We start from the raw sequence: 26,170 nt of genomic DNA on the forward strand, positions 1-26,170 counted from the left end.
AAAACACGGCGCTAAGGCCCCATGTAAGCATTGTGCAGGCTATGGGAGCTGAGTTGTGAGACAGAGGGGACGCAGTTCTCTGCAGGTGGTGGTGGCCCTCATCGTGATTGCATGCCAGCTGTAATGAGTTTTTCACTCTGCAGCGGAGTGTGCGCTGATATGAAACTACCTGTCAGATTAAAGCTGTGTGCCGGACCGAGAATCGAACTCGAGACCTTTGCCTTTCGCAGGAAAGTGCTCTACTATCTGAGCTACCCCAGCACGAATCACGCCCCGTCCTGACAGCTTTACTTCTGCCAGTACGTCTCCTGCCTTCCAGAATTTACAGAAGCTCTCCTGCGAACCTTGCAGAACTAACACTCCTGAAAGAAAGGATATTGCGGAGACATGGCTTATCCACAGCCTGGGGGATGTGCTTAGGTGGCTCAGATGTTCTGTCAAGGAATGAATGCAGCCATGTATATAATTCAGCAGGGGTACTAATTTTCCATGGGGCAGAGAATCCTCAAGACCACATTATTATACACTCCTGGAAATGGAAAAAAGAGCACATTGACACCGGTGTGTCAGACCCACCATACTTGCTCCGGACACTGCGAGAGGGCTGTACAAGCAATGATCACACGCACGGCACAGCGGACACACCAGGAACCGCGGTGTTGGCCGTCGAATGGCTGGCATACGGAGCTCCATCGCAGTCTTTAACACTGGTAGCATGCCGCGACAGCGTGGACGTGAACCGTATGTGCAGTTGACGGACTTTGAGCGAGGGCGTATAGTGGGCATGCGGGAGGCCGGGTGGACGTACCGCCGAATTGCTCAACACGTGGGGCGTGAGGTCTCCACAGTACATCGATGTTGTCGCCAGTGGTCGGCGGAAAGTGCACGCGCCCGTCGACCTGGACCGGAACGCAGCGACGCACGGATACACGCCAAGACCGTAGGATCCTACGCAGTGCTGTAGCGGACCGCACCGCCACTTCCCAGCAAATTAGGGACGCTGTTGCTCCTGGGGTATCGGCGAGGACCATTCGCAACCGTCTCCATGAAGCTGGGCTACGGTCCCGCACACCGTTAGGCCGTCTTCCGCTCACGCCCCAACATCGTGCAGCCCGCCTCCAGTGGTGTCGCGACAGGTGTGAATGGAGGGACGAATGGAGACGTGTCGTCTTCAGCGATGAGAGTCGCTTCTGCCTTTGTGTCAATGATGGTCGTATGCGTGTTTGGTGCCGTGCAGGTGAGCGCCACAATCAGGACTGCATACGACTGAGGCACACAGGGCCAACACCCGGCATCATGGTGTGGGGAGCGATCTCCTACACTTGCCGTACACTTCTGGTGATCGTTGAGGGGACACTGAATAGTGACGGTACATCCAAACCGTCATCGAACCCATCGTTCTACCATTCCTAGACCGGCAAGGGAACTTGCTGTTCCAACAGATCAATGCACGTCCGCATGTATCCCGTGCCACCCAACGTGCTGTAGAAGGTGTAAGTCAACTACCCTGGCCAGCAAGATCTCCGGATCTGTCCCCCCATTGAGCATGTTTGGGACTGGATGAAGCGTCGTCTCACGCGGTCTGCACGTCCAGCACGAACGCTGGTCCAACTGAGGCGCCAGGTGGAAATGGCATGGCAAGCCGTTCCACAGGACTACATCCAGCATCTCTACGATCGTCTCCATAGGAGAATAGCAGCCTGCATTGCCGCGAAAGGTGGGTATACACTGTACTATTGCCGACATTGTGCATGCTCTGTTGCCTGTGTCTATGTGCCTGTGGTTCTGTCAGTGTGATCATGTGATGTACCTGACCCCAGGAATGTGTCAATAAAGTTTCCCCTTCCTGGGACAATGAATTCACGGTGTTCTTATTTCAATTTCCAGGAGTGTATTCTGGTTACGGGAATAACCTTCTCTGGCCCCAATTTCAGGATAAATGAGTAGATAAATGTCTGCATGACCCAGTAACCGTTTAGTAATTGTCATTTAAGTCTGGGTCTGCAAAAATATGCCCCAGTGGTATGCTCATCACATTTTCCATTTCTCATTTTAATTTTGTAGGCATGCAGCAGAGAGCGTGTAACCTCCCCCTCACTTACCGACCTTAATGACAGTGAAAAATTAAACCGCGTGTACCAAATGGAAATTTGGGAAAAGCAATCGTCACCGAAGTTAATCTGTCGGTAAAAAGGGAGGAAAGGGTTACATCTAAATGAAAGGAATAATGCAAATGAAATTGGTGGAAATTAATTTTGTGAAAAGAGTAAAATTAATAAAGAAGGTAAATGTGCCGTCGTCACGTTAATAATTAATTGGCGTTAATTAGATATTTGAGATTTGGGGAAAATGACGGTCGCCAGTCCCATGGACAACTACTATAATAAGTGAAAATGAAAGATTAATGCACGTATATTTAGCACTAAAAGCGTGGCCACTGAAGGTTGACACGTGTTGTGTGAAAAACTGAATGTTTGTCAGAAGTAATAAATTTCGCTACACTCTGACTTAATTTAGCAAAAGAATTAAGAAAACCGGAAAATTGTAAATTGATTTAGTGACTGAAATTAATAGTGAACTTTGTTTCTGAAGCACTACGAAGTTCAATTAAATTGGGTTAGTCTTGGGCTACCTCAACAATCATTGCAAAAGCTACTTGAATCTACGGAATTTGGAAATAAGAGATTTAACTTTGAACTTGAATTAAATGATTCTGAACAGTTAACAATAGTAAAATCTAGTACGTACCAAGCTGAGCTGCAGTCACAGGTAAGCTAAAATATGGTAACAAAACTGGCACTCTTACTTTGTGCTTGTGTAATCTAAATATTGTAGCCAGCTATGAATACTTTAACTGAACTTTGAAATTAAAGCAGTGAAATGGAATGATATCACTTTAATGCTGGCGTATGAATTTCAATGACACTCGGGTTCATTCCAGAAAAGGAATGGACCCTACTTGGTAATGCAATTAGGGCAATGAGCAACAAAGGTTCATGCTAAATTGCTGTATTTTTGTGATGCAATAGTTTTAAAAGCTGAGGTCTGCCATACAGTTCTAAAACTTTACGTGCTTCCAGTCTTTCTTGTTGGTTGATTGAAGTTTTGAAGCCGTCGATCGAGGAGGTGGCGACAGTCACTCATTGTCGGCCGTTGCTGTTGCAGAAGCTGGATGTTGGCGCGCCTCCTTTTCGACACGGTCACCAGGCGAAACGGGCTCTTGATGTGCGCCAGCTAATGCTTCCCGTCCGCGACACCGTATCACAAACTACCATAGCAAGTCGAGTGCAATTAAATGCTGACAAACCCCGAAAGCGTGGCAACTCGCGGGAGCGTCACACAACATACCCGCTCCACCGCCCAACTCCAGCCAGGCTCTCTGTGCCCGCGCTGCATGCGGTAGAGTTAACCCTACGAAAGTTCCTAAACACTTTGGTTCTCCACACGACCTATCGATGTATTCGTTCGATAGCATAGTTTTCCCTAGGGAAGACCCGGCGTAAAAACACAAATAATATTTACAAAACATAAATGCACCAATATATCTATATATACAAATAGTAAAACAATTACAGTAAATAAAGACGTAGAAATGTTATATCTTCATGTAATAAAATAAGGAAAAAAATTTGCAGTACAATAGATGGAAATAGGAGGATTTGCATTTCCGGCGTTACAAGTGTATGTATGACCCCTGTTTTAATGTGGTAAACATGGGGTATAACACTCGGTTGCACTTTATGGTGAACAAAGATGGATTCATGTTTACTTCTTTCATAATGAGCCAACTAAAGTGTCACAATTTATCCTGTTCAAGTCACACTAACCAATTTAAAGTGTGTCGGTCCCCATGAATAAATTTTAGAGGAACAGGGATGTTGTGAGAGACTGCAGTGCACTCTCACTTATGATAACGGTGCTGGCTGCATAATGTTCTTAGGGAAGTTGATCTTTATTACTCGGTTGCTATACCTGGATGCGATCTGACTTCATTCATATGATGAAATGGTTGGCAATTGATGCTTGTGTGCTATAGTGAAGGAATAGCGGTAAGCTATGCCTGCGTTCAAATGAAGAGGGCGCCAATTTAAACGACTGCAGTAAAAGCATATGGCAGCTGAGGGCCGAGGATAGCGTGTTTTCTGAGGAACCTAGGTGAAAATATTTGCGCACTGCCAGCTTCCTCAGTCTCATTGTGCAGACACGTTGGATGGCGCCGGTCGGTAGGTGGCTGTGTCCAGGTAGACTGACTAGCGCCGAGAAGTTGCTGCTGGTGTGGGCAGAGCATTGAAGACTGGCAATAAAGCAGCGGATGGGCACTTATTAGGCAGGAAGCCGACGAGACGACATTGTGTTTGGAACAGGTCAGTGGCGCCCAGACGTCCAGACTCTGCTACAAAATGTATTTGTGAATGCACGTGGCTTTTAGCGAGTTTGTGGCTGTTCTTTGGAAAGTTCGAAATGGGGTCAACAGTGGAGATAGCAATGTTTTTATGGAGGGCTGTCGTTCCACCCAGGTCATGATTTAGCAAAGACACGGAGTAAATGCAAAAGAGGCTGTGAAGTTGAATCTGTTTCCTTTTTCTCCCAATTAACTTTAAAGTCGCTGACTGATCAAGTCTGTGTATGCTGAGCTAGAGGCAGTCTTCCAGCTTCGAATGAAACGCTCCAACTCGTGATTGGCTTGTGCTAAACTGAGAGTAGCCTAACATGTAAATGTACTATGCTGTCGAGTTGTCGAGGAAAGCTGAGAAAGAGAAGAGGTCACTCTTGTACCGGCGCTTCGCTGGTAAAGAACTGCAGGTCTTTACCTAAACAGTGAGACTTGTGTCCTTTGCTAGTGTGCCACTTAGAGTCTGTGCCAGTCATCATCTGAACTGTCAGAGGTACTGCTTCTAGCATCATGCACACAATGAGTGATGCGTGGGTGTGCTTATTTGTTTTGAGTCGGCCATTTAAACATTTGACATATTCTCTCATGCATAGTCATGGCATTGAGGCAAATTGGTTGGCAGACCGGAAAATAGGTCCATCTGCATACTGTAATCCACCGGGGTTTCAGAGGATCATGGGAAAGTACCTGCATTCCGAATTAACCAAATGCGAGACCGCATACTTGCATTTTTCGGGTGCGCTCCATTAACAACAGACTGCTGCTGTCCATGACTCCAGTCGCCGAGCTATTCATGGTGTGCCACCCAGACCACAGGAGGGTAAGGTATTCACTGCTACGGCGTAGGGCTCCAATATATACTTCTCAGCACCCTGTTCTTTGGAATCATATTTTTCTTTGGAGTGGTAGAGTACAGATGCTTGATAGTAGCGTAGGTTTTGGGCCATACCACGGATTCACATGTATGAAGTCAGATAAAGCGATTAGTTCTGGTTAGTGTCGTGTGATGATGCCCAGTTGATCACTTTGTTCACCATGGACCGCATAATAGTGAAAGTGTTAGTCAAATAAAAATATTTGAGTGACATTTCTTGAGTCATTTCTTTTGACTTATGATGTTAGGAATGAATACATCTATTGTCAGTTTGACCATAACTCCCCCCCAGTGTTCTGATTAACACTTTTATTAAAGTGTTGATTACAACTGAAAGTAGGAAGCTTGCATGTTAGAAAACGTGTTCATTTTACGCTGAACCCCACACAATTCAATCAAATTATGTCCTACCAGGCAGTGGAAGAAACCTATACATGACTGGATATGACAAAGAAAATAAAGAAGTGTACTGTATACATTATTTTTAACAAAGCATGTGTTAAATACAATATAAAGCCAAAACAAAAACTTAGAATGTCTTTTACCTACAGCACCTAAATATTATGATGTTCAAATAGGAATTTACCAAGATTTTTAAGAAGAAAATCAAACATCAATTGATTTTACAGATACCGAAAAAGGGTTGTTTGAGAAAGTTTTAAAATACTACTTATAGAATAAATGGAATGGAAAGCAAGTGAAAGAAGTATTAGCTGATACAAAAACAGTACCTTACCTGTCCTCTGTGGAAAAAGTAAATGTCATTACCGTAACTATAAAAACAGCACAGACATTAAATAACGAAGAAAATATAACTCCCTGCCACAACAATAAGTATTTAACATTAAAAACAATTAATAAAAACTAAGTAATAATAAGGCTATAGCAACTGAGGCTTACAAAAGCAATGGAATTGTATTAATAATTGAGTGTGATTACATTGCTAAAACACAGCATTTTTTAACTGAAAATAATATTGTTAATGTAGAAAAAGACCGCTTTAACAAATATAATAACTATCTGAAGAGAAAACTGTATCAGCTAATTTCCTTGTAGATGGTAAAGAGCAAAAAAAATTTTTTAAATATTAATTTTAAAATCCCCACATTTCATACAAGTCAAACATATGTCTTATTGTAGGTGGCAGACACGCTCCAGACTACAAGCTATATTAATTCTTAAATGAAAAAGTAAAAGAAAATTATGTGTTTGGAAATAATTAGTTTAAAAGCGTGATGAACTAGCAACATTTGTAGAAAACATTGGCATTCCCAGCATATCTACTCTTGTGTCATTTGACATTAAGGACTTATATACAAACATCCCTGTAAAAGAATGCCTTGAAGTGATAAAGAACACAGATATTATATCTGGCCGAAAATACGGAATTAGTAGAACTGTTATACCTCTCTTTGGAATATAACTATTTTCAATTCAGTAATAAGATCTGTTGCCAACAAGATGGTCTGGCCATGGAAAACTGCTTATCCAGAACTTTGTACCATGGCTGAAATATTTACTAACAACTTAGAAAACAGGTTCTTTATTAAAAATAATGTGAAATAACATACTAAGAATGGTATATTGATATTATCATAGCAATTATCTCATGAGATGAGGAAATAATAGAAGATTACACATCAGAACTTAATAAAATGCATAAATAAATTAAATTTACTATTGAACAGTGAACAAATTATAGTATAAACAGTTTAGACCCTACCATGAAAAATGTTAGTGGGGAATATAAGTTTATGATTTTCAGGAAACCTGTGAGACATAAAAACATATACCTTGACTCTGTGATAAATTGACTCTTAAAACTTCCATTAGATGTAGACAGTGTGGAAAGTGAAATACTACCCCTAAAACACATAACCATAAAAACGGTTAAATACCTTAACTTGTAAATAAATTATACAACAAAATAAAAAAGACAGTACATAAAAATAAGATCACATGCAAATCAATATAAAAAGTAAAAATTTTATCTCCATGACATACCAAGGAAAACCGTCAGATAACACTGACAGACACTTCTGAAAATGAAATCGCACTTACATTCAATACCTCTAACAAATTAGGATTCGAACTTAAGCATAAAACAGAAGACCATGTGAGTAAATACACCTGAAAAGGGGTTTATAATTTCTAATATTGTGAATGCAAAGGATTTTATATTGGCTAACAGGCTGTTTATTTTTTGCCAGGTTTAGGGAGCATACTTGAAACTACGATACCATCATCTTCAGTGATCACTTAAGGTAATCTAGAAACAATATAGATAGTACACAGCATGACATGAAAATTTTACAGAGAGTCCCTAAGGGAAAGAAATAGACATTATTGGAAAGTCACAAAGATATAGACATGCAAAAGAAGCATATGAGGCTCCTACCTGTTTGATGACGACGTCCCATTGGCACTATAAGCTTTATTCCTTTTCCAATATGAGTCGTTAGTATTTTATTTTATTTTATGTTGAAGTTCGTCTCTTTGATTGCCTATTAAATCGTAATATTTAAGTTACGCTTAGATATATACCAAGTTCGAAATGGAACAGAATGTGACATACACATTTCTGTATTTTGATTTATAATGTTGTGGATGTATTGGAGCCATTTCCTGGGAGTGTATGTGCATGCATGATGCCCGTAACAGAGTATGATATAAATGAATGGCCAGGAAGGTACTTTACCTTACGTAATAATATTCCTCTGCAGTTTTCATACTGATTACAAATCAAAAAGACCATTGTCTTTTATTCATGTCACAAAACAGGCTATTACATAAGTATAGAGTTTTAAAACTTCACTATAATGCATCCATACTTTATACTTGTATACACTACTTAAACTAGATACAACATACACTCCTGGAAATGGAAAAAAGAACACATTGACACCGGTGTGTCAGACCCACCATACTTGCTCCGGACACTGCGAGAGGGCTGTACAAGCAATGATCACACGCACGGCACAGCGGACACACCAGGAACCGCGGTGTTGGCCGTCGAATGGCGCTAGCTGTGCAGCATTTGTGCACCGCCGCCGTCAGTGTCAGCAAGATTGCCGTGGCATACTGAGCTCCATCGCAGTCTTTAACACTGGTAGCATGCCGCGACAGCGTGGACGTGAACCGTATGTGCAGTTGACGGACTTTGAGCGAGGGCGTATAGTGGGCATGCGGGAGGCCGGGTGGACGTACCGCCGAATTGCTCAACACGTGGGGCGTGAGGTCTCCACAGTACATCGATGTTGTCGCCAGTGGTCGGCGGAAAGTGTACGTGCCCGTCGACCTGGAACCGGAACGCAGCGACGCACGGATGCACGCCAAGACCGTAGGATCCTACGCAGTGCTGTAGGGGGACGCTCCGCCACTTCCCAGCAAATTAGGGACACTGTTGCTCCTGGGGTATCGGCGAGGACCATTCGCAACCGTCTCCATGAAGCTGGGCTACGGTCCCGCACACCGTTAGGCCGTCTTCCGCTCATGCCCCAACATCGTGCAGCCCGCCTCCAGTGGTGTCGCGACAGGCGTGAATGGAGGGACGAATGGAGACGTGTCGTCTTCAGCGATGAGAGTCGCTTCTGCCTTTGTGCCAGTGATGGTCGTATGCGTGTTTGGCACCGTGCAGGTGAGCGCCACAATCAGGACTGCATACGACTGAGGCACACAGGGCCAACACCCGGCATCATGGTGTGGGGAGCGATCTCCTACACTGGCCGTACACCTCTAGTGATCGTCGAGGGGACACTGAATAGTGACGGTACATCCAAACCGTCATCGAACCCATCGTTCTACAATTCCTAGACCGGCAAGGGAACTTGCTGTTCCAACAGATCAATGCACGTCCGCATGTATCCCGTGCCACCCAACGTGCTCTAGAAGGTGTAAGTCAACTACCCTGGCCAGCAAGATCTCCGGATCTGTCCCCCATTGAGTATGTTTGGGACTGGATGAAGCGTCGTCTCACGCGGTCTGCACGTCCAGCACGAACGCTGGTCCAACTGAGGCGCCAGGTGGAAATGGCATGGCAAGCCGTTCCACAGGACTACATCCAGCATCTCTACGATCGTCTCCATGGGAGAATAGCAGCCTGCATTGCCGCGAAAGGTGGATATACACTGCACTAGTGCCGACATTGTGCATGCTCTGTTGCCTGTGTCTATGTGCCTGTGGTTCTGTCAGTGTGATCATGTGATGTATCTGACCCCAGGAATGTGTCAATAAAGTTTCCCCTTCCTGGGACAATGAATTCACGGTGTTCTTATTTCAATTTCCAGGAGTGTATGTACATCATATTAAATACTTCTGGCGCCTAAAAAATATGTTTCATATTCCCACTTGTTAGTTTTTACGTCGAACTGTTAATCGTGGTTTTTGTCCTCCACCCACCACAACATGTGTCTTTATATTCGGTAATTACCACACATGAGATTGTCTGACGTGGTCCCCCATTTTAAAAATGTTGCATCTTGAAGTCATCTACATAACTAAGTCACATTTGGCGTAAAATCGTATTACTACTTGAAGTGTCCGGCGCCGCTAGCTGAGTGGTCAGCGAGAGAGACTGTCCATCCTAAGGGCCGGGGTTCGATTTCCAGCTGGGCCGAACTTCGTTCTTCATGTGTGGCACTCACATTTTAGTACGCATTCCGTTTCAAATTCAAAGATCCGTTACTGGACTTGTGCGTTTCATGTTTCATTCATGATGGTTTTAAATTCATCACAGTCTGAATTCTACTCCCGTCAATTAATACGTATTTAACGGTTGTAATAAGTAACTTCAGTGATCGTCAAGATTAAGCTGTAATATTTCTTCATGGCAGTTTTGCATGTAATACTTTCTGTAGTTTAGCTCAGGCCACGATGAGTCAGGGTTGGCAGAGAGGCACAGGCCATTGACTCCGTGTCAAGTGCCCCTCACAGCACCTACAACACTATTAAGTACTGAGACAAGTACCTACGCTTGTTCAACATCTTGCTTTTTTACAAGCTGTGCCATCTAGTCAAAAGAAATTTGTCCTTCGCCGGCGGCAGGTCGTCCTAGAACTTTGTGGAGGGGGTAATCAGCCACAGATGCAAATCACTGTATTCCTTGAGGAGCGATACAGCTGCATTTCGTTCACTGAGTCATTTCCGTCTTTGTATGGGGATGAGCCGACATTCTGGCGCCGTTTAACGTTGGGCGAAAGCCATGTCCCTGTCTAAAAAGTTGTAAGAGGTCTCCCCAATATCTGAGGAACTCAGACTTGGAGAAAAGCGTAGTAGCTAAAGTGAAAAACTTACATGAAGTATGTGAGTGTAACACAGAACTGGTTAATGCCTGCCTACATGGGAGTTCTGTCCGTCCCCGATAGCTGAGTGGTCAGCGCGTCAGCATGTGAGTCCTAAGGACCCGGGTTCTACTCCCGGCAGGGTCGGAGATTTTCTCCGCTGAGGGACTGGGTGTTGTGTTGTCCTACTCATCATCATTTTATCCCCCTCGACGAGCAAGTCGCCAAACTGGCGTCAGATCGAAAGACTTGCACCTGACGAACGGTCTGCCTGACGGGAGGCCCTAGTCAAACGACATTTATTTACTGTGTGAAGTAGTAAGAAGTAAGATCAACGTAAATAATTTTTTTTTATGTTTTGTCGTAAACTATCATTCTGAGCCCATGGCTGTGTACAAAATATAGGTTGACTCTTACTTAGAAGATAACAGCAACCTGCCACTTTTTACAATGCTATTTATTTATTTATTTAAATAGCGCCGTTACCGTTAGAGGATTTCGTGCTAACAGACAAGCAACACTGCGTGAATTACCAGCAGAAGTCAATGTGGGACGGACGGACGTCGAACGTATTCATTAGGACAGTGCAGCGAAATTTGGCCTTACTGAGCTATGGCAGCAGAGGACCGAATAGAGAAGCGTTGCTTAGAGCACGAGATGGGCTGCAGTGCCTTTCCTAGGCTCGTGACCGTGTCGGTTGGATCCTAGACGACTGGAAAACCTTGGCCTGGTCAGATGCGTCCCGATTTTAGTTGGCAAGAGCAGATCCTACGAAGCCATGAACCCCAATGTCTGAGAGGAGAAAATGTCCGACCACCCGTAAATCGAAGACTGGCCCTTTTCGCTTAGCTGACCACGCAGCTACCGAGGAAGACTATAATTTACATTAAATACTTAATTTTGGTGTTAGAGAGATAAGTTCGCTCACAGAAGCACGCATCTGATCAGTTTTCCCTTCCTTGTGCGCAGAAGGCATAGCCAAGACGGATTTAGAGAATGTGGTGCTTTTTAAAAACAACTAGGTCTTTATTCTCACGAAGTGATGAGTGACATCGACAGGGGACGAAAAATTCATTGCATGTTTTTAGATTTTCCAGAAAGTTTTTGAGACTGTCCCACACAAGCGATTTCCAATTAAATTGCTGTCCTATGGAGTACCGTCTCAGCCGTGTGACTAGATTCGTAATTTCCTGTCAGAAAGATCACAGTCCGTAATAACTGACGGAAAGTCATCTCGTAAAACAGAACTCATATCTGGTTTCCCAAGGAAGTGTTATAGATCTTCTGATGTCCCTGATTCACACAAATGATTTAGGAGACAATCTGAGCAGCTCTCTTAGAGTGTTTGCAAATGATGCTTTCACATATTGTAGTCTGAAGTCATCAGATGATCAAAACTAATTTCAAAATTATTTAGACAATATATCTGTATGATGCAAAAAATGGCAGCTGATTCTAAATCACGAAAAATGTGAAGTAATACACATGAGCACTAAAAGGACCCAGCTAAACTTCAGTTACACGATAAATCACAAAAATTTAAAGGCTGTAAACTTAACACTTAGGGACTAAAATTACGAATAAATTAAACTGGAACGATGACATAGATAATGTTGTGGGGAAAGAAAACCAAAGAGTACGATTTATCGGCAGAACACTTAGAAAATGTTACAGGTCTACGAAAGAGGCTGTTTACACTACGCTTGTCCTCCCTCTTCACGAGGACTGCTGTGTGGTTTTGGAATCCATATGAGAGAGGACTGATGGAGAACATCGAAAAAGTTCAGAGGAGGGCAGCCCGTTTTGTAGTATAGCAAAATAAGGGAGAGAGTGCCATTGTTACGATAAACGGATTGGAGTGGCAGTCATTAAAACAAAGGCATTTTTCGCTGCGGCTGGAACTTCTCATGGAATTTCAATCACCAACTTTTCCCTCAGAGTGTAAAAATATTTTGTTGGCGCCCACCTACATAGGGAGTAATAATAATCGTAATAAAATAAAAGAAATCAAAGCTCGCCCGGAAATATTACGTGTTCCTTTTCCCGCGCGCTGTACGACAGTGAAGTGGTAGAGATGTACTTCGATTCCCGCGCCCGGGTTCCCGGGTTCGATTCCCGGCGGGGTCAGGGATTTTCTCTGCCTCGTGATGGCTGGGTGTTGTGTGTTGTCCTTATGTTAGTTAAGCTTAAGTAGTTCTAACTTCTAGGGGACTGATGACCATAGATGTTAAGTCCCATAGTGCTCAGAGCCATTTGAATCATTTTTTAGAGATGTACGCGTAGCTTAAAGGCGGGTCGATGAACCACCTGCCTGGCACTAAATTGTGAATTGCAGGGTAATCATGCGGATGTAGATTAAGATGTAGGCGAATAAATGTAAGAAATTTCCTGTACCGCTACTGTACACTGCCATCTGGATTTATATTTTATTGCAGGTGTAGATCTTATGGACAGTTTTGTCACTCGGCTATAGTAACTGTCCCTCAAAAGTTTTTGCATTCAACAAGCACATTTCTGCCGACTTTAGAATCTAAAAATATAAACTTGTTTCTTTTATCTCGCATGGCAACGACAAACTAAATTTAAAACTTAAGAATTTGTTCAACCTTATAATGTTTTGACGTTGTATTTTGTTCCTGTTGTAATTCATCTACACCTCCGTTTCCTATGCAGACATCTACTGCAGATCCGTTGCCTGGACAATTTCACTTACATTGTTCCGAATTTCATTTCATTTCCTATTTTTGTTATTTATTTTTCGATACTTTAAAGATGCAACGTCTGTTTCAGAGCGTATAGAAATATACAATATTGCTACTTTCAGGCAACCAAGTCTTCCAAATCGAAGTGCATCTTTACTATTGAGAGAGTTACTATTTCTACGAAAACGAGTTAATTTTCCCGTCCGGATCGCTTTTCACGTACTCAGTGAAGTATTGTCTCGAGCCTGGCGCCTTCACTCCCGATATACTGCACTTTTCCTCGTCCTCTTCGAGATAATTTGATTACGTTACAGTATCTTACAAGGTCGCAAGTTTCTGCAGGCGGAAGATACGATCTGCGATCGGTTCTCTCTATAGGATTAACGCGGTAAAAGCTGTTTACGTATATCGGGCAGGCTCTGTGGCATAATCCTGCTGACCGCAAGGTCGACTCACGTGACATCGCATGTCACATGACTTCCATCGTGCTTCCCAGCGGCAACGGCACAGACCATACACACAGACGGCCTTATCACGTAGCGTCACTGACTTCTAACGTAACCCTCGCGACTCACATGCTTCGGAATCACATGCCTCTGATAACGAACCTGGCTTGTCATTCTTCACACCTAGCGCTCATCCTGACGTACGACACTGCAACAAGCGCAAAATAAGAATATACACGCGTTATTCAGCTGACCGCTTTCCAGGAAGAATTTCGTACTGTGCATATTCAAAAAAGCGTCTGAATTTCGTCTACGAGCCGCATCAGACAGAATAAGGAGCTAATTTGTTGGTCTACTGGAGAGAGAATGTTATGAACAGTCCAACGAATGTATGCAGTACGACACGAGTTTAGGACCGTCTAAATGGAGAAAGAAGTTCTACGGTGAGGCAGGGGGGGGGGGGGGGCGCAGTGTGGTCTGCAGAAATTACGAATGACGCGTGTTTCCCGTGAGCCGTCGCGGGTCCTCGAAAGCCTAAGCTAAAATTTACGTCCAATAGAAACTAGGGGGCGTAGAATATACTGTAAATGTTTAAGAAAAACAATTACTGAGTCGCACCTGATACGTAAATAATACTTTCCACACAAAACCCTACTAAATTTTCTGTGGGGTAGAATAGAAAAAAACTGGTAGAAACCGACCTCGAGAACGATCAGCTTGGATATCAGAGAAATGTAGGAACAGAGGAGGTATTACCGACCCTACGACATTTCTTAGAAGATATATTAAGGAAACCCATAATTATGTTTGTAGCACTTGTAGACTTAGAGAATGATTTTGACAATGTTGACTGGAATTCTCTCTTTAAAATTACGAAAATAGTGGGATAAAACACAGAGAGCGAAAGTCTATTTACAACTTATATAGAAAAAAGGCGTAAGTAATAAGAGTCGAGGGTCATGAAAGGGAAGCAGTGGTTGAGAAGGCAGGGAGACAGAGCTGTGGCCTATCGCCGATGTTATTCAGTCTGTATATTTAGCAAGGAGTAAAGAAAACCAAAGAAAAATTAAAGGTCAGGGAAAAGAAATAAAACTTTGAGGTTTGCTGATGACACTTAAATTCTGTCATAGACAGCAAAAGACCTGGTAGAGCTGTTGAACGGAATGGACATTTTCTTGAAAGGAGAATATAAGATGAACTTCGACAAAAGGAAAACAAGCTAATGGAATTTAGTGTAATCAAATTTAGAGACGCTGAGGGAATTAGAGTAGGAAATGAGACACTTAAAGTAGTAGATATTTTTGCTATTTGGACAGCAAAATAGCTGATGAATGCCGTAGTAAGCAGATATAAAGTGTAGACTGGCAGTGGTAAGAAAAGTTTTTATGGAGAAGAGAAATTTGCTAACATCGAGTATCGACTTAAATATTAGGAAGTGTTTTGTGAAGATATTTGTCTGCAGTGTAGCCTTGTGTGGAAGTGAAACATGGGCGATAGACACTTTAGACAAGAAGAGAAGAGAAGCTTGTAAAATGTGGAGACGACACCGTGTTGAAGATTAGGTAGACTGGTCAGTAACTAACGAGGTGGTACCGACTAGAACTGTTGAGACAAGAAATTTGTGGCACAACATGACTAAAAGAAGGGATCGGTTAATAGGACGCATTCTGAGACATCATGGGCTCATCAGTTTAGTACTGGAGGGATGTGTGGGGCGCAAAAATTGAGGGAGACCAAGAGATGAATACAGTAAGCAGATTCAGAAGGATGTAAGTCGCAGTAGTTATTAGGGGGCCAAACCGCACAATAACCCTGGGTTCGGTGCGGAGCGGCGGAGAGGTGAAGTGGACTGCGGTAGTCGTCGTGGGGTTGTGGACCACTGCGGCTGCGGCGGGGACGGAGCCTCTCTGTCCTTTCTAGGGCCCCGGTTAACATAACATATCATAACATAGCCAAGTGGAGAAATCGGAACATTTCCGGCGTATTCTTCTGTTTGAGTTGAATAGAGGGTTGACAGCAGCGGAGGCAGCCAGAAACATTTGCGCCAAATGTGGGGAGATAATGGCATTGGACACAGCACGGCAAGGAAATTATTTTCTTCTTTTACGGAGGATCGTTTTGACATTAGTGACTCTTCATGTTCAGGAAGACTTTCGGGGTTTGATTAACTTCGTACAAACGCGTTACTCCATAATGATTCAAGTCTCTCTCATGTGCATCTGTTGTGTTTATTAAACTTACGTAAAACTGGTACGAACTATACACCAATCCAATTTTTCCCTCACTTTTCCAAAATTGCTTTTTCCGAACCAATTGTGCTTCGTGTGCTACCAGTCCCCGTACAAGCAGCTACAGATGTCGCAGGTCAGTAGTGAACAGACAGCATTTGTACAGAGCGAGCACAAAGTCTTTCTTTGATTACAAAAAAATTTATGTCTAAGGAATTATGCTAGATACAGTACTGTATTTTACGGACTATAAGACGCACTTATTTCTGCGAAAAATTGTCTCCACAGTTCAGGTGCGTCTTATACTCGAAATTAATAAGAAAATGTTCAGCGTTTGATCTAAAATTCCCGCCAGTCTTAAGAATGGCCATATATTCGATGCCGCGGGAAACCTATGTCTACCTGGCGACACTGAATTCTACTGGCAGCAGCAGTACACCGATGCGACAAACCTGAGTTGCGGGGATTCACAAGCTTGCTAACTCTGTCTCCCTCCAGCCGCGCCGTCACCAACCCAGAACAATGAGTATCCTATGATGCGTCGTTGCAGTCTACGGTGTTACTGGACGAGAATTAAAAGTGGTTTGTGTCATCGGTATTTTTGCTAGTAGGTAGTTCCGTAGCTATTCGTACGAGACGGGCTATAAATTGAGAGTAATAGCATATGCCGAAGAATGGAAGCAAAGCAGCTGAGGGGCATTTCGACCCACCAACAGAAAAAAATCATTCGCGATTGGCGGGCTAGTAAAGAAGAACTGAAAAAATGGAAGACTAAATGTGTAAAGAAAGGACTGAATGCATAATGGCCAAAAACAGATGATGACATAGCGAAATGGATTCAAGAACACTGTCAAAATGGGACTGGAATTAATACAAAAATTATTCAAATACACTCTGGTATGCTAGCACTACAATGGAACTTAATAGAATTGAAGAGTGGAGTTAGTTGGTGATGCGGGTGTGTGAAGTGTCATTCATTTGGCATGCGAACCAAAATCTAAATATCTCAGAAAATTCCACAAGATTATAAAGAGAAAATATTGTCTTTCCATTGCATTATTATTCAGCATCGAAAGCAAACCAGTCTGGAACTAAGGCATATAGCGAATATGGAAGAAACTCCTGTCACAGTTGATTTGCCGAATAACAGAACTGTTGCTATGAAAGGTGCTAAAACCTTAACTATAAAAACTAGTGTACATGAAACGATTCACTAACTGTTGTCCTTTCATGCTGTGCTGACGGTACAGAACTTAATTCAATGATCACTTACAAGCGCAAAACAATGCCAAAACTTTCTGAATTACTGTCAGGTATTGCTGTTCACGTACATGACAGAGGCTAGTATGGAATTGTGGATAAAAAGAGTGTGGGAGAGAAGGAAAGGTGCTTTATTGAAGAAGAGTTCTCTTCTTGTGTTAGCCATTTGAAAAGTTCTCTGAAACAGAAATTCACACAGGGAAGTAACAGAGCATGCTATTCCGGAAGGACTTACTTCGCAAGAGCCACCTCTTAATGTCTCTATAAATAAACCATTTAAAGTGTATATGAGAGAGGATGCAACAAATGGATGATAGGTGAAACCCGATATGAATTAACGCGCAAAGGAGCTTTGAAACGACCTACAGTCAAACAAGCGTATCGGTGGACAAAATAGTCATGGTTTAGAGTGAGAGAAGACTTTACTGTTAAATCTCTAAAGAAGCGCAGCATTAGAAACGGTATAAGTAACGGCAGTGAAGACCATCCCGTTTATAACGAGAACTACTATGACGATGAAGAGGAAGAGGAATGCGAAGAATAAGAAGAAGAAGAAGAAAAAGTTCAGATGACGATTTTCAAGGATTTTAAAGCACTTCCGTTTTATAAACTAAGATTGGCTTAGCAGTCTAATGATAAAAATGGTGAAAATGTTATTTAAAAAAGTTGGTTAAAAATTAAGGTGCGTCTTATATTCCTTAGCGTCTTACAGTCGTAAAATACGGAAGTGCAGTTTCTTGAAAATGGTAGCTTAACGCATGAACTTCATGAAAATACACCTGAACATATGTTCTGACAGCACTGGATTTCTTTTCTCTGTCTCGCTTGCTACTGTCTGCATAATTTAGGAGTGCTGCTATCACATTGGTGTCTGTACAGGAGAAAGCGCAATGTGTTTTGTGTTTTCATAAAACACGGTCGCCTATTACAGATCAGCGACAGCTCCGAAATGCCTGTGGTCTAGATCCGCCAATGTCAAGGGTATCAAGCGATGATATGGAAAGTTCCAAGAGAGCGGCAGCGTTGGTGACGAGGCAAGATGCGGCGGACAGGGAATGAGTGACGGCACTATTGATACCGTGCGCTCAATATTCCAACGCAGTCGGCAGAAATTAACGAGACGTGTTTCGAGAGAAACGAGCATAGGCCAGAGCACTGTAGTGAAGATTTTACACAAACGATTGAATTTCCATGAATACAAAGTGCAGCCCCAATAAGCCATGAAACAAAATGATACAGTAGATGCAGACGTGGGAAGTTTGCTAGATACATTCTGGAACGAACACATGCACGGGCAATCACTACGTTAAAGTTTATCTTTCCGGCGAAACGACCTTTCACATCTTCTGGAAAGTAAACAGCCATAATATTCGCATCTGGGGGTCGGAGAACCCACGAATCGTGTTACAGCACATAAGGGACAGCCTGAAAGTGGATGTTTGGTTTGGCTAAATGAACAACATAGTTTTTGGATGGTTTTTTTTTCACCGAGCCTACCTTTTGGGCAACAGTTTACCGGGACATGTTGGAACATTGTTCTGCTCCTCAGTTTGAGGAATTTCAACCACGGGTAGAGTTCCATCAAGATAGTGCGCTGCCACACTGAGGTTTAATTGTTCGCCAGTTTTTTGATGAAACCTTTTCAGACATATGGATCGGCAGGCTCAGTCCAGCATCATGGCTATCACGTTCACCAGACGTAACACCACTTGACTTTTTTGTGCGGTTACGTTAAGCATAAAGTGTTCAGCTCATTAGTTACTGAGGTACAAACTCTTACGGCACGAATACGATATGCTGTAAAGGTGGTGACGGAAGAGACTTTGTAACGGACATGGAGAGAGAAAAGAAGCCTTATGAGCTAAGCTACCATTTGCAACAAACCGCATAGCTATTTCTAGTATACATCCTTATAAGTGAGTTTTAGTAATCAGAGCAAGACTTTATGCTCAGCCTGTGTACCTTTCCTGAACCACTGACATGAACAATGGTACACAGCTTACATCTGACAACGTATGTGTCCACCAGTTCTTGAGTAGGACCATCTGCCCTGACTGCCACAGCGTATCCTTCTCGAACTCAATGTAATTGCTCAGTCTGAACACATGGTTACAGTTCTAAAGTGTCTATTGTGTTTCCTGTCATGATACAATGCTCTATACGATAGGCCATTCTTTCAGCAAGATGAGTTATATTTGATCGGGATGCAGACTTTTCACGTCCGGTACGTAGTTGTATTCCATACGCAATACAGAGCTATGGATCATTCTCTGTACTTGAAAATGCATTTTATGTACACTATATCAGGACACTGTTTTTTTTTTGTTCTTGGGTTGTGCAGGTAGGCGATAAGCTTCTTTCGGCTGCCTTCCCCTATTAAAGGGATCTTCAGTTATATAGCGCTGTACTTACTTCCATATATCTCATTGACGACATTGTAGCTGTCAAATAATTCAATGTATTGTATTTGTAGCGCAGATTGAGTTTTTTCTCAAAGTCAGTATAAATTTGAAAACTGAATAAATCACGGAATAATGTAGATAGAGACGTACAAATTGACACAAATGCTTGGAATGACATGGAGTTTTATTAGAACCAAAAAAATACAAAATTTAAAAAATGTCCGACAAATGACGCTTAATCTGATCAGAATAGCAATAATTAGCATAACAAAGTAAGACAAAGCAAAGATGATGTTCTTTGCGGTAAATGCTCAATATTTCCAGCATCATTCGTCAACAATAATGTTATGAACAGCACTTTAAAGCATGTCCGGAGTTACGGTGAGGCATTGGCGACGGATGTTGTCTTTCAGCATCCCTAGAGATGTCGGTCGATCTCGATACACTTGCGACTTCAGGTAACCCCAAAGCCAATAATCGCACGGACTGAGGACTGGGGACCTGGGAGGCCAGGCATGACGAAAGTGGCGGCTGAGACCACACGATCATCACCAAACGACGCTCGCAAGAGATCTTTCACGCGTCTAGCAATATGGGGTGGAGCGCCATCCTGCATAAACATCCTACGTTCCAGCAGGTGTTTATCAGCCAAGCTAGGGATGATACGATTCTGTAACATATCGGCGTACCTCTCACCCGTCACTGTAGCAGTTTTGCTGTCCAGCACCATCTGTCAGACTTTTGTGAACTTTGTTTCTTTTTTGGTTCTAATAAAATCCCGTGTCATTCCAAGCTTGTGTGTCAATTTTTACCTCTCTATTTACATTATTCTGTGGTTTATTAAGTTTTCAAATTTATGCAGACTTTTTTATCACCCTGTATATTGGGAATTGTGTGGTGGTTATAGACTTTTTGTGTAGGTTTGTGTGAGTAGTCTTTCCTTATCATGTTGTCTACTAACGCGTTCTAAAATTTTGACGAAAGTTTCAACAAAACTTTTATGCTCAAGCTCCGTTTTTTCGTCTAGAATTTGGCTGGGTAGTTTCGTATGTGTGTTTTTACATCCATTTCTACGAAAACTGTTATTTTTGGGCCTTTTAGGTGTTACGTGTGGAATTTTCATTGGGTGGTCGAACTAGTTTACACTGCAGGCTCTGAGGAATGTAAAATTCTCTTTACTATGACTTTCATTGGCCTTCGATGATTCACTAAAATATGTTGCCTCACTCCACGTCCTTAGAGATGTTATTCTTTAGTTCTACATCAGTGTATATTAAACAGTTGGCCTATTAAAGTATGTATGTAGATTTTTTTTTGGACTCCGTAGCTGTACCTCAGGCACGTTCAGAGTCGAAACAGATGTACCTAACACCCCAATTATCTTCACATAGTGAACATCTTCCGCCGTTGACTAGTGGCAGCGTTATGTCAACGGGACAGCTTCCAACGTCACGCGTGTAGATAATGGCCGGCCTATAAAAGGAGCGCAGTCCCTCACGAGGAGTCAGTGCTGTGGGGACGCCCGTGCGTAACAAACACACTTCTCTCTCGCTTTGGCTACTGCAGCAGATACCTGCCGGCCGCAAGACTGCACCTACTACTGTACCAACTGACCACTGTCTGTGACGTCGCGACCTTCCGCCTACATCAACGTACAGGAAGGCGTTGGAAGCAGGTATGTCCAGCACATGCGTACTGGTTGTATTTCCAGCAGTGAACACAACAACTTACATTTACACTGAGGTAAAAGTCAGGCGACGCCTCCCAGTATTGTGATGGACCTTGTTTTTCGTGGCGTAATGCAGCAACTCGACGTGGCTGGGACTCAACAAGTCGTTGGGAGACCCATCCAGAAATATTGAGTTAACCTGCCTGTATAGCCGTCCATAATGGCGAAAGTGTTGACGGTGCAGGATTTTTGTGCACGAACTGAGCTCTCGATTACGTCCCATAAACTTACCATGGGAGTCATATCAGGCGATCTGGATTGCCGAATCAATCGGTCAAATTCTCTAGAATGTTCTTCAAACCAATCGTCAACAGTGTGGCCTGCTGATTTGACACTGTTGCTTGGAGACATGATGTGCATGAATGGCTGCACATGGTCTCAAAGTAACCAAACATAGCCATTTACAGTCAATGATCGGTTCAGTTGGATCAGAGCAGCCAGGCCATTCCCTGTAAACACAGCCCACATTATCATGGAGCCATCGCTAGCTTGGAAAGGGCCTCGTTGAAAACTTGGGTGCATGGCTCTGTGGGGTCTGAGCCAACCTCGAAGCCTGCCTTCAGCTCTTCCAACTGAAATCGGGACTCATCTGACTACGCCACGGTTTTCTAGGGTCCAACTGGTGTGGATACGAACGCACGAGAAGCGATGCAGGTGATGTCGTGCTGTTAGCAAAGGCCCTCGTGTCGGTTATCTGCTGCCATGGCCCATTAACGACATATTTCGCCGCACTGTCCCAACGGATACGTTTGTGGTACATCAGTCCCACATTGATTTCTGCAGTTATTTCACGAAGTATTGCTTGTCTGGTAGCACTGATACCTCTACACAAACGCCGGTGTTCTCGGTCACTAAAGAGAAGGCCACTGGCCACTGAATTCTCCGAGATGAGATGTAATGGCTAAAATTAGGTATTCTCGGCACACTCTTGACCCTGTGTATCTTGGAATATTTAATTCCCTAACGACTTTTCGAAATGGAATGACCCATGCGTCCAGCAGCAGCTACCATTCCGCATTCAAAGTCTGTTAATACCCGTCATGCGGACGTAATGACGTCGGACACCATTTCACATGAATTACTTGAGTACTAATTACAGCTCTGCCAATGCACAGCCCTTTTATGCCTTGTGTACGCGATACTACCCCTATCTGTATATCTGAATATCGCTATCCCATGTCTTCTGTCACCTCAGTGTGTACTCTCCATCTGCAGTGGTTAATTGAAACAGAAACTGAGGGACTGAGAGTACAAGTGCTGCAGGCGGCATTTCACAAGAAACTGATCTAAATGCTCGTTTGGTAAGTTAAAGCACGAATATTTTCTGAGAGAAAGAAGTACACGCGAGATCCTGCATACTGCCCCACTTTTTGATGATAAAGTTTAAGCTCTAATCCAATAGCTGGACTACACTTTGAATACAACCAGTGTAGGTGAAGTGGTGTACAGAAGGAAAATTGCTAATATCTTTTATGAAGGTTCAGAAACAATCTAATGCTTATGATTGTAAGACTAGTTATAGTACTAAAAAAATGGCTCTGAGCACTATGGGACTCAACTGCTGTGGTCATCAGTCCCCTAGAACTTAGAACTACTTAAACCTAACTAACCTAAGGACATCACACACATCCATGCCCGAGGCAGGATTCGAACCTGCCACCGCAGCAGTCGCACGGTTCCGGACTGCGCGCCTAGAACCGCGAGACCATCGAAGCCGGCAGTTATAGTACTATTTAATATATGTTTCAATAGCCATATTTTGAAATACCACTCGTACATCATAAGACAAAATCAGCGTATTTACACCACATATCAGAAAGTCCTTGGACCTGGCCACACGTATTTGTTCCCCAACACAGTGTGGAAGCAATGAAGCAGATTATCAGCAAGCTTTCCGTGGTGAAAACGGAAATCTTTCTTTCAATTAAAGCCATGGATGCTACAGCAAAAGATAAAGTAGCTAAAGACACAGATGATAACAATTTTCAACGGAGGTATACCAGGTGGATCTCCTAGCTATGCAGCTCAAGTATGCACTAAACCGTGATCTTCAGTCCGTGCAAGTGGATTATAGGAGGCCCAATACCTGCCCCGCTCAATACTTTTTAACCAGCCTTTGCATCGAGACGAGTTTGAAATAACATTTGAGAAATGGAAAGACATTCAGGAAATGAAGAATTAAATCTCTCCACTTTCCCATGAGTTCTGTAATAATATATCATATTCCCAGACATAAGTTACCACGAGTATAAGAGGAAAGACTGGATAAAAAAGGAGATGGTCAAAGAAGAAGACGAAGAAATAAAAAAGCGCACAACACAATTTTACAGCATCACGAGTGTCGCCCAGGAAATTGTTATCATTCTGTAGACACTGACTGTGAGAGGATTATAGGAAGTGACTATGAATAATCTCATACATGTGTTAGAACCACAAGAATATATTTTCGTTTTGGTACTTTCATTTTATTATTATACTATTTTTCAGACAGTTGTATAAATTTCACTTTAGTTACTCACATATGCTTGCTTTATAACAAACTTGTAGTTTGCTATGTACATCAGGTGTGTTGTACAAAAAAAGCTTCAAAATATAGCACAGTAAATAAAATGTTTCTACACTTCCACTTGTTTTATTTTACAAAGTTTTAAGACGATAGATGTATAAGTATTTTTAATGGATGGCTCTAAGCACTATGGGACTTAACATCTGAGGTCATCATTCCCCTATACTTAGAACTACTTAAACCTAACTAACCTAAGGACATCACACACATCTATGCCCGAGGCAGGATACGAGCCTGCCACTGTAGTAGCAGCGCGGTTCCGGACTGAAGCGCCTAGAACCGCTCGGCCACAACGGCCGGCGTATTTTTAATACATTTTAGAAAATAATGCAGGGGCCATACACTCTTTAAGCATGCCTGCAACTGTAAACAGACTAACTGACCATTAGGGAAAAATATTTCAAGTGTCGATAGTAACTCATATAATTTATAAATAGCATTTTTACTTCGGCAGTCACTTAGTCAGGTTGTTTCAACAGGTACTTGTACTGCCTGTACTCTGTCCGTCAGTTGTTTGCATATCGAAGTATGGCGAATGTACGAACCTGTTTGCAAACATTTTCGAAATGACAAATTTAATTATTATTTCTGTGTTTAGAAACTAAGAAGCTTCTCTTTAATTTTATAACAATGATGAGTTATTGTTTAATAACTTCGAATGTTAATGTGTTTTAAAAATCTATTTTTGCAGTTGTAGATGGCCAAATAGTGTAATTGTTCGAGGCTAAATAGTGTAATTTTTTATGACGAAACCAGTGAAGTCCATCCTTTGAGCTTACGTGGGCCACTTTGGAGGCGAGTATTTTTGGGACGCATATAATATACTTAACTCTAACAACAACCGCCGGAAAAAAGCAACATGAAATTAATTTTACATTTTATATGAAATTTCATCACGAATTTTACATATAAGCAATTACAGTTGCAAGTACTTACTGTCAGTACCAGGTCTCTGAGACGTCATTAAAATTATGGCTCACGACTGTACTTCACTTGTGGTCTCTCATCTTCAGTCACAATATCAAACACCCTGGCCACTGGCGCCTTTTATTCTAGCCCAGTTGACAGCCTGTATGCTGAAGCTGCTGAACTACCTCTGTCCTACCGCCGTGACTTTCTCCTCAGCAGGTATGCATGCCGTTTGTCTGCCATGCGTGGCCATCCATCATAGACCTCCTTCTTCGATGATTCCTTTGATCGCTCGTCCCTCTTCTCTGCCAACTCCTGGTGTGCGCTTTCGGCACTTGCTTCGACAGCTTAACTTCACACTACCTGCAACTTTCCTAGCGGGAGTGAAACCCTCCCACCTTGGCTTCGTGAAGTTGCCCGTGCTAACCTTGGACTTCATTCACTTCCTAAGTTCACTACTCCAGCGTCGCTCTATCGCCTTCAGTTTCACGACCTTGGCGTGGAATTTCGCGATAGTTCCTTTGTGTACACTGATGGCTCTCGGACTGACCGTGGTTCGGGTGTACCTTCATCGTTGGCGCCCACGTCTTCAGATATCGGCTTCCGGCACACTGCTCAGTACCGGGTGATCAAAAAGTCAGTATAAATTTGAAAACTGAATAAATCACGAAATAATGAAGATACATAGGTACAAATTGACACACATGCTTGGAATGACATGGGGTTTTAGTAGAACCGAAAAAATGCAAACGTTCAAAAAATGTCCGACAGATGCCGCTTCATCTGATCAGAATAGCAATAATTAGCATAACAAAGTAAGACAAAGCAAAGATGATGTTCTTTATAGGAGATGCTCAATATGACCACCATCATTTTTCAACAATAGCTGTAGTCAAGGAATAATGTTGTAAACAGCACTGTAAAGCATGTCCGGAGTTATGGTGAGGTATTGGTGTCGAATGTTGTCTTTCAGCATCATTTTTTTTTCTCATCAGTCTACTGACTGGTTTGATGCGGTCCCCCACGAATTCCTTTCCAGTGCTAACCTCTTCATCTCAGAGTAGCACTTGCAACCTACGTCCTCAATTATTTGCTTGACGTATTCCAATCTCTGTCTTCCTCTACAGTTTTTGCCCTCTATAGTTCCCTCTAGTACCATGGAAGTCATTCCCTCATGTCTTAGCAGATGTCCTAACATTATGTTCCTTCTCCTTATCAGTGTTTTCCACATATTCCTTTCCTCTCCGATTCTGTGTAGAACCTCCTCATTCCTTACCTTATCAGTCCACCTAATTTTCAACATTCGTCTATAGCACCACATCTCAAATGCTTCGATTCTCTTCTGTTCCGGTTTTCCCACAGTCCATGTTTCACTACCATAC

General features: G+C 42.7%; 1 protein-coding gene across 1 annotated transcript in view; it reads left to right on the top strand.

Moving 5' to 3' along the window:
• The first annotated feature begins 21,091 nt into the window (after positions 1-21,091).
• The window catches only part of LOC126281376 (probable cytochrome P450 6g2), a 69,586-nt gene continuing 64,507 nt past the window's right edge, over positions 21,092-26,170 (top strand). Inside the window, exon 1 of the mRNA XM_049980295.1 lies at positions 21,092-21,259. The gene's annotated coding sequence lies outside the window, so the exon portion shown is untranslated. The remainder of the gene's footprint in view (positions 21,260-26,170) is intronic.

Source organism: Schistocerca gregaria, chromosome 7 (assembly GCF_023897955.1).
Source record: "Schistocerca gregaria isolate iqSchGreg1 chromosome 7, iqSchGreg1.2, whole genome shotgun sequence".
Taxonomy (NCBI): domain Eukaryota; kingdom Metazoa; phylum Arthropoda; class Insecta; order Orthoptera; family Acrididae; genus Schistocerca; species Schistocerca gregaria.